We start from the raw sequence: 6,810 nt of genomic DNA, 5'->3' as shown, positions 1-6,810 counted from the left end.
CACCGAGTTCCCCAAAGCCTGTCCACCATCTACAAGACACAAGTCAGAAATGTGATGGAGTGCACCCCACTTCCCTGTAGGAGAGCAACTCTAACAACACTGAAGAAGCTTGACTCCTTTCAGAATGAAATAACCTGCTTGATTGGTACCACATCTAACGTTCACTTCAACTAACACCAATGCACTGTACCAGCAATGTGCATCATTTATAAGATGCACTGCAGACATTCACCAAGGACATCACCTTCCAAACCCACAACTGCTACTGTTTGGAAGAATAAGGGCAGTAAATATGAGAACACCATCTTGGGTAAGCTACACTCTAAGTCACTCATCATCCTGACTTGGAAATATATCACCATTCCTTCATTCTTGCTGCATCAAAATCCTGGAATTCCCTTCCTAACAGCATTGTGGGTCAACCCACAGCAAGTGGACTTAAGCAGTTCAAGAAGGCAGCTCACCACCACCTTTACAAAGGCAACTAGGGAGAGGTGTTAAACATGGGTGGTATGGTGGCTTAGTCGTTAGCACTGCTGCCTCACAGTGCCAGGGACCCGGGCTTGATTCCAGCCCCAGGTGACTGTCTGTGTGGAGTTTACACATTCTCCCCGTGTCTGTGTGGGTTTCTTCCGGATGCTCCAGTTTCCTCCCACAGTCCAAAGATGTGCAGGTTAGGTGAATTGGTCATGCTAAATTGCCAGTAGTGTTAGATGCATTAGTCAGAGGGAAATGGGTCTGGGGGATTTACTCTTCAGAGGGCCAAATGGCCTGTTAAGTGGTGGAGGCTAGTACAATTACAATATTTAAAAGACATCTGGATGGGTATATGAATAGGAAGGGGTTGGAGGGATATGGACTGGGTACTGGCAGGTGGAACTAGATTGGGTTGGGAAATCTGGATGGGTTGGACCGAAGGGTCTGTTTCCATGCTGTATATCCCTATGAGCCAGCCAGCAACAGCCACAGCCCCTGAGTATTTTTTAAGTTCTCTAACTCAGCATAAGATGTGTTTTTATATTGATGCTTCTATTTGATAAACATCTTTTCCATCTCCCTTACATATATGATTAGTCATATCTAGGATCAAAGAACTAACCCACAAAATGACAGGTAGGATGTGAGTACATGGAGTTGTCAGATCTGGCTTCCTTCCCACAAAAATGTAAAGTATTGGTAAAGGCAGCGTTCCTCCTTGGTAGAACTGCAGGAAAGGTGTGTAGGTACTGACATGTTCTTGTTCTTCAAGAATTAGTCTTTAAACACTTTTGAAGATATTGGTCCAGCACAGAAATAAGTAAACTAGAAATCACATTCCTTAGTTTTTAACTCCCTTCCTTTTCACATCTCTTCAAGCTGTTTGACCTTGGGGTGGGGGTGGGGGGGTGTAGGACAAGACTCAAATATCGATACTATCATACACAAAACTATGCACCAAGAAAGGGTGTAGAAAACTTGTTTTCAATTAAAAGAGCTACCTGCAATTATGTGCCCAATTAACTGTCCTTCATTCTCTTGTGAGTAATAGTTAAGTGTTTTACTGGAAGTTACTAGAACGTATTGCTTGCCTGATGTTAAAAATTCTGGATAATTTCCATTAGTATCTGTTTGGAGTACTTTTTCCCCCTTTTATTTCCTTTTAGCAATTATAATAATTTTTAATCCATGTTTCTATAATGTGGGTAGCAGCTGTTTTTGCTTGTATTTAAGGAAATGTGTTATTTGATAAAACATAGAACTGTACAATACAGGAACAGGCCCTTCTTCCCACCATGTATACATTCACCATGGTGCCATTCTAAACTAACTCCATCTGCCTGCACATTTATCTATTCCCTGTCTGTTCATGCTAGAATAACATCAGTCAGTAAATCTAGGTCAAGAAATCTCGATCACCAAAGCATTGGTAGACATTCTTCATATGAAGTGTCAGTTTGGTTCACTCTCAGTGCCTTGCTGATTATCTCTGTGCACACTTGCCTTGTTAGACTGTTGCCAGGGTTCCTACAAAGAGTTAACTCAACCTGCAGTCTTGCTGCTCAGTTGTAGATAATCACTGTGTAAATTATACATACAATGGAAGAGAGAACAAAATCTGAAACAGAGAAAAATTGCCAGCGTCAAAAACAAAATGATAGCTCATAAATAGATAAGTGGTACCTTTTCCCAGGAATCCACATTACAGTAAATCACCTCAAACTTGTCTTTTATTTTCCCGCGTTCCTGATCTATTAATTTGGATGAACGGTTCCGTTTAAAGACAAGAGACAACCCCTCAATGTAATTCAAGAGTGACGGCTCAAGTCAACAGCTATCGCAGGTGCTAATTGTAATTTTTTGTTTGGCTGGCGAGTTTTTCTAACCTTTGAAGTGCTGTCCACTACCTTCCATGGCTCGGGGGCGCCTCACTGTGATTTATTGGTGTCCTCTACCCTCAATGAACAGAGTTCAAAGGAGTTAGGAAGGGTTGGAATAATGGTCAAATAGGCTGTTGCTAATTGTACTTAAGGAGAAATCTATGTTTCAGATAATCAGATAAAAAGATTTAATACACTGTTAAACCAGAATTGATTAGATTAAGCGAGAATTTGTCAAATATAAGTGGATTATATTATTTGGACTACTGTATATAATAACTACTCTTCAGAAAATGTGGGTATTGGAATTTTTTAATAATACCAGTATAAAAAGTCAAAATTTGGAGGTCCCGTGTGGGACTGGGGTGTACAAAGTTAAAAATCACACAACACCAGGTTAGAGTCCAACAGGTTTATTTGGCAGCACTAGCTTTAGGAGTGTGATTTTTAACTAAGTGTATTCAAACTGTGAGTAATGATAAAGAATAGGAAGTTGCGGTCCTTCTGCATTCTCTGGACAGTTTAACCCTAAGGTAACGGGCTCCGGTATTGTACTTTTTAAAAAAATCAATGTTATTTTCTTTTTTTTAATGGTCAGATTGGAAACCATTGGCATTTGCACAATGCCCTCCCAAAAAATCTCTCAGGCTTTTGTAAAGTTCAGCTTCTTGCAGCTGGCTCGGTCGACGTGAAGGGAATTTAAGAGCCGAAGCAAATTGAGCGAATGTGATTGTCTTTCAGAAACTTTTCTTTTTGCACAAATCATGTTTTGAAAAAAATCCCGTTACTTAATTTATAATTAATAGGCTATGGTCCAAGTGCAGGTTAAATGGGATCAGAGTAGATTTGTAAAACCGAAAGATGTGTGAATCAGAAACACAAAGAGAAATTGCTGGAAAAGCTCAGCAGGTCTGGCAGCATCTGTGCAGGGGAAGGTGTCTTCATTAAGATAAACCTTTCCAAGGAGGGTGAGAAGGAGAGATTTAACGTTTCGGGTCCAGTAACCTTGCCTCAGAACTTTGGTCGAGTTTGGTGTGTGTTGGCCAATGTGGGAATGATGGGCTGAAAGGCATGTTTCCATGCTGTATGACTCTACAGTAACTCAACCCTTAACCAGTTCAAACACACAGAACCTTGTTTCCACTGTTGGCAAACGGGGTCATACAGTAAAGGCCGCGTCGTTCACGTTTTGAGATTAAATATGAAGCATGCACTACAGCTGCAAGCCACTCCAGCTAAATGTGAAACAAGCGGGAAGATTCCCAATCAGAATTGGAAGATAAATCCAAGTGAATTTTGATGGTGCAAAAGGCGGGAAATTAACCAATAATACCAAAAGCTTAATCAAACGAGAAAGCAGATTTAGCGGCAATTTTATAAAAGTGATGTCTGCGGGGCAAAATTTTCACTTTTTCTGAAGTGACTACTTTCTCAGTGAAATTTGGACAGGGGGTGGCTTATATCAATTCCGGGTAGAGTTGAGCCCTAATAACATACAGGTCTGGGGAAAAAAAATCTTTCATAAAGTTCCGATTTATCCTGCCTGATACATGTCTAATAAACCAGGTCCATTCAGGTTAACAGGTGATCTCCACCCTATATTTGAGAAATCTGTGATGAACGAGATACAATTAATTCTGAATTTCACTCTTTCGCCTTCCCCAACAGTTTTGGTAGGGCTTTACCCTAATGCCGCTCCCGCCGCCCCTAAATAAAACAAAGCAGGTACACAGTTCATATGCAATTTATGATCAACTCCATCCAAGGCACGTGTATGCAAAACTTGACCAATAACAAACATATGCAGTCTGGTAAAAAGAATGATGCAGCATGGCTCTAGGGAAGTTGAGATTTATAAGCCGTGTATCTGCAATGAGCATTCCCATTTCAGAGTTATTTCTGGAAGATATTGGAATTTTATAGTTTAAGAATAAATTTGGCCACCAGGAGAATCGAGCTGATTGGGAAACGCAGGGTCTCTGTATTTTTGAGTTGAGGGAGCTGTGTCCTCGGCTGTCTCCTAGTGCACTGGGTACCGAATCCTGTTTCTGAACCAACAGCTCTAGGTTCAAATACTCGCTGCAGGATTTTACAACTGAGGAGAGTGTCTTCATTAAGATAAACGGGCTGGGTGCCCATTTTAAAACTCTTCCAAGGACACAGATGGCGAGAGAAGGAGAGATTTGTGCTCAGCTGTTGATCTGGATCAAAGTAACTTGGACTCTTTACCTTAAAATAGCAGAGACAGTCTCCACAAGGTTACATGTGTAAAAGATGTGGATTTAATGAAATAATTCAAAAACACGAGTTGTGTTGTCATGTTTATTAGTGAAGAGCCAGGAGGATAAATTGTATCTCTGCTTTAATTAGCTTATAATAATAAGACAGTATGTGGTTGGCATTACAAATTAAAAGCAATGCATTCAACACCAATAAAAAGATCAGAATTTTGAAAATACGAGTTTACAAAAAAGCAAAATATGTAAGAATCTACAGAAAATGAACACAATCTATAAAGATTTATATACCTACTAATAGTTAAAATGGAAATATAAGCTCATAAGTGCGGAAAGGGCAATGGAAGCAAATTTGGTAGTAACATTGAAAAGAGAACAGGAAAGCTATTTCAAGGGAGAAATTTTCAGAGCTCTAAGGGGGTTAGCTGGATTTGCACTCAGAGTCAGTAAAGGCATCTTCATGTGATCGATTGTTCGACAGTTCTATGTGAACCTGAACAATTTATATCCCACACTAAAGCAAGTGTGACAAGATTTTCCTGTGGCAGAAACAATTCTAGTGTTTAAAACACCACTTGGCATTTTTCTCAAGGATACAGCAGGAACACCTCAAATGTTCGGTCTGAATTTTTCATGGAATATTGGTAGGAAGCTTTATACAGCATTCCTCCCACTGCAGAACAGTTTCCCATTGTTGCCTCTTGGATGCCTATCAAAACTCTGAACATTTTTGGTTGTTACCTACACTATTATGGGTTGTGGGAATGAGATTAGACTATGGGAAATATGTTACTTGTTGGATGTCAATCTAGTCTGTTTGCTCCCTATTATCTGAAGCTTAACCAATCACCAAGATCCATGCCTGGCAGTTGTTATTGAACTAAGCATCTGTTTAAGTTTTCACAGTTGTGCAGCAGCCAGAATATATTGCCAGAATCTAACTGCCACCCTCCTAGTCAAGAAAATGCCTTGTGTATAAATATTAATATGTATGTAACAAGCGTTCTTCCTGGTTAAATGCAAATATTTGTATAGCACAAACAGGAACAATACACTCTCTCAACAGTTAAATTCACTCATAACACTCTTAAAAGAGTAATGGGGAGAAACAAAATTCAGTCAGAGTTCCTATCCTTGGAATTTACCCAAAGCAATGAAGTCAACACAAGATTGCACTCGCACCACCCTGGATAGCCAAGGCTATTTATTGAGTTTTAGTACAACCCATTACTTCCTATTCAGGTGCACAGGCTGCCCACTCTCAAAAGCTCCTTCTGTGGGGCAACAGCTCTTCAATGGGATACCCAAAGCTCCATGTCAAAGGTGTTTGTAACTGTGACATGAAGGTGTCAAACATCCTTTACTGAACCTGGGAGTCACGAACTGATGGCAGCAAATGCTGTGTAGCACCAGGATGGACAGTTGCTGCAAAAACTTGACCAACACCAAAAGAAAAGCCCATGATAACAACTAATGCTAATGGCCTTCATAAGAAATGTCCTTCAAGGGAGGAAAATGGCCTCCTTACCTGATCTAGTTTGTATGTGACTCCAGACCCACAACAACGTCCATTGACTGTTATCTGCCCTCTGAAATGGCCAAGCTACTCAGTTCAAAGATCAATTAGGGGTGGGCAAGAAATGTTGGTCTTGTCGACAATGTCCACATCCCATGAGAGAATAAGAAATACTCATTTAATAAACAGCACTTGTTTATACCTGTCAAGAATTGACCTCCTTGGCAAATGTGTGCCATATGAAGATAGCTCCTCTTTTAAAATTCAACCATGGGATTTGGCCTTTGCTGGCTGGGCCAACATTTTATCACACACCCTAACTGTCCTTGAGTCGGTGGTGGTGAGCTGCCTTCTTGAAGTGTTGCAGTCCATTTGCTGTAGGTTGACCCACAATGTTGTTAGGGAGATATTCCAGGAATTCAACCCAGCACTACCTAATGTATAGCAGTATATTTCCAAGTTCAGGATGGTGAGTGGCTTGGAAGGGAACTTACAGGTGGTGGTGCCCCCATCTATCTACTCTCTTGTCCTTCTAGATGATAGTGGTCATGAGTTTGGTAGATACACTCCAAGGAGTCATGGTGAATTTCTGCAGTGCACCTTATGGATTGTATACACTGCTACTGCTCAGCATCGGTGGCAGAGGGAATGGATGTTTCTGGAACTAGTGCTAATCAAGTGGGCTGCTTTGTCTTGGATA

Source organism: Chiloscyllium plagiosum, chromosome 28 (assembly GCF_004010195.1).
Source record: "Chiloscyllium plagiosum isolate BGI_BamShark_2017 chromosome 28, ASM401019v2, whole genome shotgun sequence".
Classification (NCBI taxonomy): Eukaryota; Metazoa; Chordata; class Chondrichthyes; order Orectolobiformes; family Hemiscylliidae; genus Chiloscyllium; species Chiloscyllium plagiosum.
Note: the sequence above shows the minus strand (reverse complement) of the source record.